This window comes from Macaca mulatta, chromosome 8, assembly GCF_049350105.2.
Source record: "Macaca mulatta isolate MMU2019108-1 chromosome 8, T2T-MMU8v2.0, whole genome shotgun sequence".
NCBI lineage: Eukaryota > Metazoa > Chordata > Mammalia > Primates > Cercopithecidae > Macaca > Macaca mulatta.
In genome coordinates, this window is record NC_133413.1 from 151,731,867 (window position 1) to 151,744,872 (window position 13,006).

General features: G+C 62.2%; 1 protein-coding gene across 5 annotated transcripts in view; it reads left to right on the forward strand.

Annotated features, from left to right (window-relative positions):
• Positions 1 to 242: 242 nt before the first annotated feature.
• Positions 243 to 13,006, forward strand: part of PTP4A3 (protein tyrosine phosphatase 4A3) — a 44,291-nt gene continuing 31,527 nt past the window's right edge. The window contains exon 1 of one of the 5 annotated variants that reach the window (XM_077942283.1): positions 243 to 932. The gene's annotated coding sequence lies outside the window, so the exon portion shown is untranslated. Of the gene's footprint in view, positions 933 to 8,339; positions 8,546 to 13,006 lie in introns of those variants that run through there. The other 4 variants (XM_015146084.3, XM_077942287.1, XM_077942288.1 and 1 more) reach the window with 4 other exon arrangements.

A 13,006-nucleotide genomic window follows, 5' to 3' on the forward strand; every position in this document is an offset into this window, starting at 1 on the left:
TCCCGCCCTCTGCCTCCTCACTCGGGCTTCAAAACTGCCCCTCTAACGCCTGCCCGCCCCAGGCCGACCTGGCCTAGGCGCCCGCCAGGTACAGGAGCCAGGGTACACGAGCCAAGGTCAGCGCCCGAGGCCGCCCGCGCGGTCACAGCCACCTCCTCCCAGCCCACGGGCGGCCTCGGGGCAGGCGAGCGCGCGGCCGCGGCGTGGGGAGCGCTCCCATTGGGCCGTGCCCCCACGTGACCCGGTGGGTCCGGCGCGCGCCCCAAGCTGGCGGCGCCGCGGCCGCGCCTGTGCACGAGGGCGCGCGCGTCCCGAGCCCTCCGCCCGTCGTGCCGGCGCCGCCCGGACCGCCAGGTCAGTCTCCTCCGCGCCCGCTCGGGGCGGGGGCGCGCGGCGCTTTGTGCAGGCGCGTGGGGGGCCGTCCGCGCGCGAGCCCGCCGCCCGCTCCGGGCACGGCTCGGGGCCGCGCAGCCGGGAGGGCAGCCGCCTTCCCCCTGCCGGCGCGTCCCGGGACCCTTCGCCTGGCGTCCGCTCCGGCGGGAACGTGGGCCTGGAGGCTACCACGTGCCGGGGCCGAGCCCCAGGAGGCTGCTGTTTCCCCAGGCGAGCCACAGGACACCCCTGGCTGGAAGGGGTGACCCACTCCCGTTTCTGGGTGCGCGGGAGACCTCCTACCCTGAGTTCATCCTGGCCAGGGTCCCGCCCAGGATCTGGCTCTACCCCCGTTAAGCGCTCAGTTTCCTCAGCTGCACAGTTCGGAGGGCTGGAACCCCACAGCCTTCCGTGCCTCCAGGGCGGGTCGTGGATGTCAATGGAGGTCACGGGGAAGCCAAGCGTCAGGTCTCAGGCCGGGTGGAGTCCGGCTCAGACCATACCAGTGTTGGGACTCGGGCGGCGCCTCACCCCTTCAAGCAGCACCCCGGTAGAATCAGGTCAGCAGCCTTGATCCACGTGCCTCAGGATTAAACGGGTGACGGCTGACACGCCCCTGGGCAGCTGGTGGCCGCCGGGGTGGGGTGGTGGCATGCTTAGCTCCAAGTGGGCAGAGCAGTTTCACCCTGGCCTGTCGCTTCCCAAAGGGAAGCCCTTTATGAGGGAGGCTTCCCTGGCCCTCTCTGATAGCGGCTCCAAGGGCAGCGTGGGGTCCAGGCTAGCTGGTCACAGTGTGTGCCCGGGCACCCTCAGCCAAGGCTGAAAGGCACGTGCTGCACCTCCTCTCTCTGCCTGCGGGCTCTGGGGTGTGCCCTGCTCATGATGGTGAGTGCTGGGCGTCCCCCTAGTCTGCGGACCCTGGGGGCCCTGTTCCCAGGCTGGAGCAGTGTCCTCGGCTGCAGACCAGAGGAGGTCACTGAACACAGGGTGCCTGTGGCCTTACACAGACAGAAGCCCCCTGGCAGCCCTGTGCAGAGCGGTGCTTCACAGAGTTCCTGCAATCCTCCCAAGAAGTTCATCAACCCCATTTCTCAGATGAGGAGATGCAGGCCCAGAAAGGTGGAGTTGGTGCAACCCCTAGCCTGTACGGCTAAGCAGAGCCTTGGTGTTCCCATCTGTGAAGGGGGCGTTGGAGCTGCTGTCAATGGGTGGCTCCGAGCCTGTCACCTGAGTGGAATTAGCCACTGGGGGTCTCCCAATCACCACGCTGGCCCCCCTCACTGTGGTTACTAAGGAGGAGAAGCTGCCCTGTGTAGGAATTCCTGGACTGTTTCCAAATAGCCCCGCTAGGGAACTGGTCACCCCTCAACACCCCCAACATGTTCGCCAAGCACTTACTCTGTGCCAGGCCCAGTGCTGGACCTGGAGGCGGGGCATGGCTGGCTGGCTGAGTGGGGCAGGTTGTGGACAGGCCCCCACAGGCAGTCAGCAGGAGGAAGAAAATGCAGGCGGGGATGAGACGCAGCCTCCAGGTCGTTTCCTCAGCTACCTGCTCCTCTCTGCCTTTGCCCTCCTCCCGGAAGCCTGCCCTGAGTAAGGCTGGGGGCCTCAGTTGGTCCTCTCTCTGTCCTCAGTACCAGCCCAGGACATGGTGAGGGTGGCTGGCTGATGCAGTCAGGCACTGGACGTGGGAGACAGGAGGAAGGCCGGGTGGGTGGGCTTCTTTCTCAGACAAGTGGGCAGTTTGGATGGTGAGGAGGTCTTGGAGTCACCATGGGTGGCTGGGCTCAAAAATGACATGAGGGCACGCTTAACAAATGCTTAACTAAATCCTGAATTGGCACTGGCCAATTTCTGTAGTGTAACTACGCCCAAGCTACACAGACGTGACTTTACTGGCTGAGGACTCGGGCAGAGGTGCACACAGCCTGAGAGGGGCACATAAGCTGGTGTGAGCCCTCGCGCTCACCGCCAGGGTGGGCAGAGTGTCCGCTGGTGCCCAGTGCCTATGCACGTGACCTCCTTAGGGAGTTACATCCAGATGGCGGTGATACAGCTTGGGGAGGCCTCTCCCTGGTTGGCAGGCCCTGGCGAAAGGGAGAGTTGAGTGGAAAGGGTACCAGGTTGGTGCCCAGGTGGCATTTGGCCAGAGGGGCTGAGCGGCGAGCTTCTGGGCCTGGGGCTGACAGACAGCAGTGATTTTTTGCCCCCCAAGACCTTGGGCTTGCCTTGTTCCATGAAGGTCCCAAACCTGACCAAAGGCTGTAACCAGATGGTCACTGTCCCAGACCACTTCTCACCTCAAGAGCACCGCTTCTCCCTACCTCCACCTTGGCCACCCTTGCTGTCACCTACTCCGTCTGATCCCTGGCACCCCTCCCTGCCCTCAGTGGCGTTTCCTAGCAAGTGCAGCAGGCCAAGGCTGGGCTAGAGGCAGGAGGGCCTGGCTTCCCAGTGTCTTACTGGATGCTTGACTTCTTGCCCCTCTGTTTCCACACCTGTAAAATGGGAGCAATGATGGGTCTTCCTGGCAGGAAGTGGTGAGGCTCGGTCACACGGGTGAACATGTGTGAGGTAAAAAAGACTTCCCACCCCTCCTTCTGACCTGGACCTGCTCGCAGGACCCATAGGCAGGAACCCGGGCAAGGTCCGAGGGCCGATGAGCCCCGCCCTCTCTGCACAGTTCAGAGTTGGGTGGGAATGGCCGTGGCCGCGGGTGGAGGTTCAGAGTTGGGTGGGAATGGCCGTGGCCGCGGGTGGAGGTTCAGAGTTGGGTGGGAATGGCTGTGGGCCGCAGGAGGAGGTTCAGAGTTGGGTGAGAGTGGCTGTGGGCCGCAGGAGGAGGTTCAGAGTTGGGTGGGAGTGGCCGTGGGCGCGGGTGGAGGTTCAGAGTTGGGTGGGAGTGGCCGTGGGCGCGGGTGGAGGTTCAGAGTTGGGTGGGAGTGGCCGTGGGCGCGGGTGGAGGTTCAGAGTTGGGTGGGAGTGGCTGTGGGCCGCAGGAGGAGGTTCAGAGTTGGGTGGGAGTGGCTGTGGGCCGCGGGTGGAGGTTCAGAGTTGGGTGGGAGTGGCTGTGGCCGCGGGTGGAGGTTCAGAGTTGGGTGGGAATGGCCGTGGCCGCGGGTGGAGGTTCAGAGTTGGGTGGGAGTGGCTGTGGGCCGCAGGAGGAGGTTCAGAGTTGGGTGGGAGTGGCTGTGGGCCGCAGGAGGAGGTTCAGAGTTGGGTGGGAGTGGCTGTGGGCCGCGGGTGGAGGTTCAGAGTTGGGTGGGAGTGGCTGTGGGCCGCGGGTGGAGGTTCAGAGTTGGGTGGGAGTGGCCGTGGCCACGGGTGGAGGTTCAGAGTTGGGTGGGAGTGGCTGTGGGCCGCAGGAGGAGGTTCAGAGTTGGGTGGGAGTGGCTGTGGGCCGCGGGTGGAGGTTCATAGTTGGGTGGGAGTGGCTGTGGGCCGCGGGAGGAGGTTCAGAGTTGGGTGGGAGTGGCTGTGGGCCGCGGGAGGAGGTTCAGAGTTGGGTGGGAGTGGCTGTGGGCCACGGGAGGAGGTTCAGAGTTGGGTGGGAGTGGCTGTGGGCCGCGGGTGGAGGTACTGCATTTCGCACAGGTACGTGATCGGGGTGGCATCGCGGCTGCCTGATTTCGGTGTGCTGCGAGTGGGGTGGGTGTGGTTGGGGGCAGCCCGGGGTGTGCTCCACGCCTGCCAACTGGCTAGGCTGGCCTCCCTGGGGGTCGGGTGGGGTGGGGCCTCCCGGAGGTGGGACGGGGACAGAGACAGGTGTTTCCTTCCACCCAGGAGCCCGAGCAGAGAGTGGAGGGTCCTGGCAGCCACCTACGGCAGCTGAGAGCTGCGCTCTTTAGCCGAGTGGGATCAGGGCTACGTGGGCACAGCCGGTGCCAGTGCGGGTGGGGCAAGAGCTGTGGGTTCCGATGGCCCAGTAGTTCACCTGGCAGAGAGGGTGCACGTGTCTCCCCTCCTTGGGGCGCCTCAGGTCAGGATCCTGAGAACCTCACTTATCTTTTGAGCTGCGCCAAGGCTATTGTACAAAAAGTAGTTTAGAAAAGGAGAGGCTCTTCCTTCCAACCAAGGGTGTGGCCCTAAGGACCTGTCTCCAGGTCATCAGGTGGCATGGAATCTGGCCCCGGGCAGCCCGTCCAGCATTCCTCTCTCACTGAGCCCCCGACCCTGGAGCACCTACTGTGTGTGCCTGCTCTGGCCCATTGGGAACAGGACAGTCCCAAGCCCTGCCCCGAGGAGCTGGCACCAAGTGGAGCAGCTGTGCCACAGGCACACGGGGGACAAAGGGCACCTGCTGATGATTGGGCCTGGAAGAGATGAGGTGGGGATGGGGGCTACAGAGTGGGGGGAGGTGGCCTCGGGAAAGGCTAACTTGGCCACGCCAGCTTGGCTATGTCACCTTCTGAGCCTCAGTGTACCCTTCTCTCGTGGGACGAGACCACGCATAACCTGATGGGCTGTGTGTGCGGAGCAGACAAGCTGACGTGCGGGCCCTGAGTGCACTGAGCCTGCTGGGGTTCCAGGCACAGTGGACGAAGGATCCAGGGAACGAAACAGCCTGGGCTGCACTCTCTGGGACCTGCCCTTGAGCCAGGTGCTGGGAGGGTGGCCGGGCTGGCTGGGGGCTTGGATCCTGCAGCCTCTCCTCCCTTGCTGTTTTGCTGGCCAGGGAGAAAGCCAGGCTGGAAGGCCCCAGAGGGCTCAGAGGGATGAACGCAGGTTGATCTGTGTTGAATGTGGCTTCAGCCGCCTCCTCAGGGCCAGAGTGGCTCCTGGAGCAGGAGTGAGAGCCGTGTTACAGGCAGGGAAGCCAGGGCTTGGGGAAGGTAGTTGCCAGGGTGTGCAGGGCTGTGCCGACCCCATTCTGGTAGGTTCCTGTGACAACAGGGCAGGCTGTCCGCCCATTGTACAGTGAGAGGCTGAGGCTCTGTCACTTCATGAGGTCACACAGGCTCCAGGCAATGGGGGCTGTCTGAAGGAGGTCCCAGTGACCCGGATGGAGCCCCCTGGGTGGGCTGGGACATCTTCCTGTAAGGCCTGTCCTGGGTTGGGGTTGGGTGGGAGAGGACAAGAGTCCTGCTGGGAAGGGCCTCTGCCATGCCCAGCTCCTACCACAAGTACAGAACAATGACAGCTCTGCCACCTGGCTGCCCCACGCTGGGCACATGCTCCCCACTGGCCTCAGTTGGGAGTCCAGTGAGTCAGAAGGTGAAGGTGGGGTGCACGTCCCCTGCAAACCCTCACAAGGCAGGTGGGGGGGGCGGGTACTGGGCATGAGAACCCTGCCTCGGGGCCTGAGTGCCTCAGTGGCTGTGGAGCCTGGTTTTGACCTCTTTGGGACCAGTGTTCTTGTCTATAAAAGGCAGTGATTTTTCTGGATAGTTCAGTGAGGTTCTGTTATCCTTGCCCATCGGAGCTGGAAGGGAGTTGAACAAAATGTTTTGCAGAAATTAGACCTGAGTTGGGCATTGCTCCTCCTGCTGCCCCTGGTTCTGAGGCTTTGGCACCACTAGCCCGCTCTCTGTCCAGGGTCGGCCTGGCTCCTGCGTTTATTATGTGTGAGCCTGGCTGTGTGTGGCTGAGTCCTGGACGGGCCGAGACCGGGACGTGGGACAGTCAGCGCAGGCAGAGCAGGGAGGGAGGCGTCTGCTTGAGGCCTGCCTGGAGGTGCCCAGGCTGGAGCCCTTGGCCCTGGAAGATGTGGTCAGGGTCCAGTGGTGTTGGGATGGCCGAGAAGAGGGCCTCTGTGCCCTCTGCCTGGGGCTTGGCCTAGCCAGTGCTCAGGGTTTGTCTGCTGGATGAGAGGTGGAGTGGGCCAGTGGGGCCCAGGTCTCCTGCTAGGTGACCCTCAGAGGTGGGCATAACATCCCTTGGCATCTCTGCTCTGCACTTGCAAATAAGAGGCTGGACCAGATGAGTGGTTGTAAGGTGGGGAAGCACCCCCAGATTGCTTGGTTCTGTTTGAGGCACAGCCCCCAACTCCCGGAGATTCCACTACCCCTGCAGGAGCCACCATTGCTGATGTGGGCAGATGGGAGTCTGGGAACCCCCTAGACTGCGGCATGCTAGGGTTCAAGTCCCTGACTCCCATCCTGGGGCATGGAGTGGCAGAACCAGGGAATGTTCTAGAGCGAGGCTGTGAGGTGGGGCAGGGCCTGGGGGGATCAGAGTTCCCTGGGGTGGGTCCTGGAAATGGGGCATTAGGAGGGAGGCGCTAACCCTGGGAGTTGGAGGGTCTCGGGTCCGTGGCTGAGGGTGGATGTGCTAGACCCGGACTCTGGAAGCTGAACACCCCTGGATGAGGGTGCTCAGGGCCTGGCTGGGGAGACGCTTGCCTTGGTCTCCCCAGTGTCCGGGCCTGGGCTGCCCAGGCGATGCTTCAGTTGATGACGTCATTGTCCAGGAGGCTCTTCTTTTGGACCTCAGTTTCCCCTTCTGCAGGATGGGCTGGACCCAGTCTCTCTAGCTTTACCACCCCCCCGTCCCTCCGGAGAGCTGCAGGAGCCTGTTCCCACGGCCTCGTCCTCACCCGCCACGGAGACCTCGAAGCCAGGCCTGGCCCAGCTAGAGGAGGTGACGGGTGGCCCTGCCCTGTCCCTGTCCCCATCTCGGTCCCCTTCCCACGGGACCGGTGCTCCCGGCTGCTCTCCTGGCCCTGGGGCCCTCCTGTGACTCAGGCTTCCTGGAAGAGGCTTGGGAGGGCTTGGAGGATTCCCCGCCACCCCACCCAGGGTTTCTTCCCGCCTGCCTCAGGTCCCCGTCACCACCCCTGCTGCGGCACACAGTGTGCTTTCCCTGCTCATCCACTCTGCCCCTGCCCCTAGAGCGGGTACCTCTTACTCCTGCCACCCCCACTCTGGCATCTTCTACTGATGCCTGGAACGCTGGCCCCCTCCTCTGGCTCGCCTGGTCCTGGGGCCCCTGCCAAGGCAAACATCTTCTCCTTTAATCTCCCCGTCCTGGGTCAGCCGCAGAGGCCCTTCCTCCCGGGCTTTGCTTCCCTCTGGCCAGCTGCCCAGAGGCCCATCTGCTGGGAATTGCCGTGTGGAGCTCAGGGGGTCCCTGGGGGTGCCCGGGGCTCCCGGCTGCCCCTCCCCTCGGTGGCCTCCCTGTCCCCTCTGCATGGCCCTAGGGAGCTACAGGGCCTGGCCCTGGCTCTGCCAGCTCTCCCTGCTCCTGCCCTTTCTGGGCCTCAGTTTTTGTGTTTGGAGAATGGGGAGACCCCAGCCCCCACAGCAGATGGGTGAGCCCCAGCCAGCTGAGCCAAGCTGCTTGCTTCTGGGCCGGTGACTGCCATGGATGGACCGGGTCGTGGTGGCACGCCTCTTACTCTCTTCCAGGCCTGTGACCTGGCAGAGGGCTGCCCACGGGTGCCTCAGTTTCCCCACCTGCCAGGTTGTGTTCTTGGGGCAGCCTGGGGACCTGCAATGGCAGCACTACGGGACTCACGAGGAGCTCACATAGGGGAGAGGTGACATTTAAATAACACTTCAAACATGTAGTTATTGTTTTCTCTTTTTTGAGATGGAGTCTCACTCTGTTGTCCAGGCTGGAGTGCAATGGCACGATCTCAGCTCACTGCAACCTCTGCCTCCCAGGCACAAGCGATTCTCCTGACTTAGCCTCCTGAGTAGCTGGGACCACAGGCATGTACCACTATGCCCAGCTATTTTTTGTAGAGATGGCATTTCACCATGTTGGCTGGGCTGGTCTCCTGGACTCAAGGGATCCTCCTGCCTCGGCCTCCCAAAGTGCCGGGATTACAGTGTGAGCCACTGCGCCTGGCCCACTCTGTGCCCGGCCCGCCTCTGCGCCTGGCCTGCCGCTGCGCCCGGCCCGCCTCTGTGCCCAGCCCAAACGTGGTTATTGTTTTAGTCACACATTTGGTCATGTTCATTATGAAAATTCAAACGGCCCGGTGAACACGTGGCTGCAGTCGCTCTGGCCTTCTGCTTCATTTCACAAGAACCAGGCCGGCCTCGGGTGCTGTTCTGCGGTGTCACTTGAAATTTCCCTGGGTGTTGACTGGGGTCCTCTCCCGATGGCACCCTTGGACCCTGGTCTCTGGGTCTGGCCAGATGCTTATTAACCAGCCATCCCCCCACCCCCATGATGGGCTCTCCTAAGTAAGGCCGTGGACAGCCAGGATGTGCATCTCGGCACCGGGGTGAGTCTTTCTTGGCCCACTGGCAGAACCCTGGCTCAGACGGGAGGGTGGTTGGTGCCCGGCTGTGTGTCCTGCCACCCGCTTCGTCCCTATCCTGGCTGCTGTGTAGTTCCCGCCTCCCCATACCTCTTGGGGGCTGCCCGGGCCCACACTGGCCCTGTGGGGATGACAGTAGGCAGAGAGGGGCGGTCGTGACCCCAAAGAGATCCCATGGATGAGTAGGACTTACAGACCTAGAGACGGCAGTTCCCTAGAGATTGATAGACTTGGAGATGGCAGTTCCCTTCCTGGAGTGTGTGTCCCCAAGACTTAGAAGTCATGGTGGGGCAGGAAGCAGTTAGTCAGGGTGGGCTTTTGGGAGGAGATGGCATCACGGTGCAGAGGGAGTCGTGCACGAGGCACCAGGAAGGGGCAAGCCGGGTGAGGACAGGCTCCTCCTGGGCACCCAGGACCTGATGGAACAGCATCACTCTGAATGGCACCGTTGCGAGCCTCTTCTGGGCCGGCAGCCGGAGCTCACCCAGGGCACATCCTTAAACCTCAGGGTCCCCTGGTGGCAGCTGCCATGGCTGCCCTGTTTCCCAGGGAGGGAAGCTGGTGTCTGAGGCTGGCACTCTGCTAGGTGACACAGTTGGGGAGTGGCAGTGCTGGGACGGAAGACAGACGAGCTGGCACCTGCACACCTGCACATCGTGGTGTTGTGGCCTCCAGCCAGCCAGCTCGTCTGCTCCTTTGCAGATGAGGCCAGAGACAGGAGCCTCTGGTGTGGAGGGGAGGGCACTGGGTTTGATGGGCTCAGGGGTCTCGCGGCTGGCCTTGGGGTAACTTGCCTGCCTGTGCTTCAGTGTCCCCCTCTGTAAACAGGGTGTCACATCCCCCCCGGCCATGTCGGAGGCTCCAAGAGGGCAGCAGGTCCATGTCAGCAGATGCTCTGCTGATGGATACTGCTGGCCGGCCCCTGCTCCCACCCTCCCCTCCTTTGGTGGCGTCCCTGGGCCGGGCTGTTCCCACGGCTGCCCAGCCACAGGAAGCCATCTGGAGGCCTTGTTTACCCCTCCCCCAGCCTCCCTGGCAGGAAGTCACCGGAAGGGCCGTCCCGAGGGGCCCCGGGCCTGTGAGGACAGCCATCGGCTCAGAGGTCTGTGCCGTGGAGTCCCAGGAAAGCATGCGGGGGCAGGGAGCTCAGAGAACAGCAGGTGGAGCGGGGCGCTGGGGCACGTGGGCCGGAGCGTGGACCAAACCATTCACCGAGCTCATCCATCTGTCCATCCACACAGTCACCTACCCATTCCCCGCTGTGGCCACAGCAGGGCCCAGTCCCATGAAGTTCACAGTCTCGGGGCACAGACAAGGCCACTCCAGCTTCAGCCCAGGGTGGCCTGCGTGATGTCAGGGCCATTCCTCCAGCTCCCGGGATCCCACACCTCTCCTGATATCACACAAGCCACCCTGGGTTGGGGCTGGAGGAGGAGACCTGGGCAGCAGCTGAGGTGTCCAGGAGAAGGGAGATGGGGAGAGGGGTGCCGGCAGAGGGTGCAGCCTCTGGGAACATTGGAGGCCGCCCTGGGTGACGGGTCTGAGGCTGCAAGGTGTGGGTGAGGCGGGTGAAGGGAGAGGTGGGCAGGTGCAGCTGGCGGGAGCTGAGGGCATGAATGGGACCAGTCGGGGTGCTTGTGGCCCTGCAGAACCCCTCTCTCCACCACCTCCTTCCGTCCTCTGGTGCCCTGCTCAGGGCTCCCCCAGGTCACCCTGTAGGTCTGGACCCTCCTGGAGCAGGCTCAGGGGCCTGGGCTTCCACTCCACAGGATGGGTCCAGCTGCCCTGGCATTTGTGGCAACCCCAGTGCCCACTGACAGGCCTGAATGTAGCAGGCTGGGTCCAGGGCCTTTCCCATAGACACTGCCAGCAGGGCCTGCCTGGCCACAGGGGGATCTGTGACCTCTGTGGGGCCTTGCACCCTGTGTTCTTGGCGGCCTCGCGCCTGTCCTGGCCTCCTGCCTTCAGGATTCGGGTGGGGTGGGGCGGGCAGCCCTGCCCCCGCCCACATGGGGAGGCTGGGGAATGGCCCTTCCGCCTCTGGCTACCCCTCTTCCCCTCCCCCATACCTCCTGCTCCCCTCTTTCCTCACTTTCCCTCCACCCCTCCCCGCTTCTGCTTCCCCTTTCCCATCCCTTTAGAAGGTGTCTACACAGGATCTTCTAGGGTGAGCCCTCCCTGAGAGTGTGTTGGGTTTTTGGGCCTGGCGGGCATCCCCAGCCTCCCCTGAAGAGGAAGTGAGCATGAGAACCTGGGCTTTGGCGGATCCAGGTGCCTGCAGGCGGCCCCGGGGCTTGTTTGTTGGGGGCCTGGCCAGCGGCCGGTCCAGAGTAGGAATAGATGTCTCAGGAGGGTCCCTGGCTGGTCCCAAGCACCTCCTGTGTGCACCAGGGCCACTGTTCTTCCATCCAGCCTCCCAGCAGCCCTGGGGTGTGGTGCCCCTGATTCGGAGGGAGTGATAGGACTTAGGGTTAGCCACCTCCCCAGGTCAGACAGGCAGAGCCGGGCCAACCCCAGGATGAGCCCCGTCAGCCTCTCCATCCTGACTCGTTACGAGACAGTAAGTGAAAGAGGGCATGCAACCAGCACGCAGCCCCAGAGGAAAGGCTGCAGTGGCCTCGCGCAGGGCCGAGGAGGCTGGGCACCGTGTGTGCAGTGGCACTGCCCTCCCTGGTGTTGCCGATGCTGCTGAGAAGGGAGAATGTTGTGGGATGTTGGGGGAAGCTCTGGTCTGAGAGTCCCGGGCCTCGCCGGGCCCAGGCTGGCCACAGGGCACCCCAGACTTTTTTCCTGGGTACGGTGTACAGTGAGTCCTCATGTCACGTCATCCATAAGTTCTTGGAAGCTGCGACTTTAAGCAAAGTGATGCCAGTTGTAAGTGAAAATTGGTTTAAGGAAACTAGTATTACCATAAGTTGATAGATATAGGTAAGAGTTAAGTTCCTGCCAGGTACTTCTGGTTACAAAAACATCACCAAGCTTCAAATGAAGACCCCAAACACTTCTAATATTAAACACTGAAGTAAATGTGAGCTACACATAATGTAAGAAAAGTGAATTAAACAGGGAAGAGAATTGCTTCCCCAGCTTTCCGTGGGTCAGTGAGTGACAGCGGAACACATGTCTGCACGGTGACCGTAGTCGGGAGTGCCTCCTGCCACCACACACTTCAAAATCAAACAGTCACAAACGTGGTGGCTTCCTGTATTGCCATGCATTCGTCTGACTGTGTCTATTTGATGAATTTTTATTTTGCAATAATTTTTATTCATTTATTCATTCATTTTTCCAACCCACTTTCCAGTTCAGGGTCATGAGTGGCCGAGCCTGTCCCAGCAGCTCTGGGCACGAGGTGGGACCCGACCCTGCTCAGAACACCGTCCCCTTGTGGGGAACACTCACATGCACAGCCACACCCACTCAGCCAGGGCCATGGCGACACGCCTGTTCACCTGATGTGCGCCGCGTTGGGGTATGGGGGAGCTGGAGGACGGGGAGAAAACCCGCACAGACCTGGGGAGCTCGTGCACATGCCACGCAATGGCCCTGAATGGGAAGCGATTTTTTTTCTCATCATCATCATCACGAAACCACTTTGAAAGCAACAGTGTTATTTGAGGAGCTGCTGTACTTGATGGATGGTGCAGGACAAGGTGGGCCATCTTCGGGGCCTCTGTGCCTCTCCCCCTTTCAGGGGTTCGGGTAGAAACTGGGTCAAGGATAGGGGATTCTCATGGGGTTGGAGGGTCCACTGGGGCAGGGCCCCCCGGCAGCTGAGGGCCTCTCTCCCCCTGTCCTGGGGTCCTGGGGTCTCTGGCCGCCATGAGTCCAGCTCCTGATTGCTCTGCCAAGTTTGCTGTCATGCCAGGAACTGAACCTTTCTCCTCGTGAGCTCCCTTGGACCCACAGTATAGCCATGGTATTCAGTAGGTACCCAGTAAGTGTGGGCTGGTGAATGGGCCTCCAGGGAGGTGGGATTTGGATGGACAGAATGGACAGGTCCTCGGGAGGTGATACCGAGTCAGCAGAGGCTTGGAGGCAGAGCATCTCTGCAGAGGCAGGGGCTCCATCCTCAAGGATCCCCTGAGGGCCTCCAGGAGGAGGCAGCCATGGGGCGAGCGCAGAAGTAGGGCACGGAGCAGCGCCTGGCACTCAGGAAGTACCACCAACTGGCAGCACTCATTGGGCACTGACTGTCTACATTGCCAGGAGTGTTCAAGAAGTAATTTAAACTGCCAGAAATCCTCATCCCACAGCGTTAACCGGCACCTGCTTTGGGCCTGACCCTGTGTCTGATCCTGGGGACCTGGCATGGGTCAGTCAACACTCCCGGTCTGCTGCCCACAGTTCATGACAGGGACAGACAAGTCACGAACAGGGCTGCAGGGGCTGCCCCAGGAATAAGCAGGACCTCTCTGGCACTGT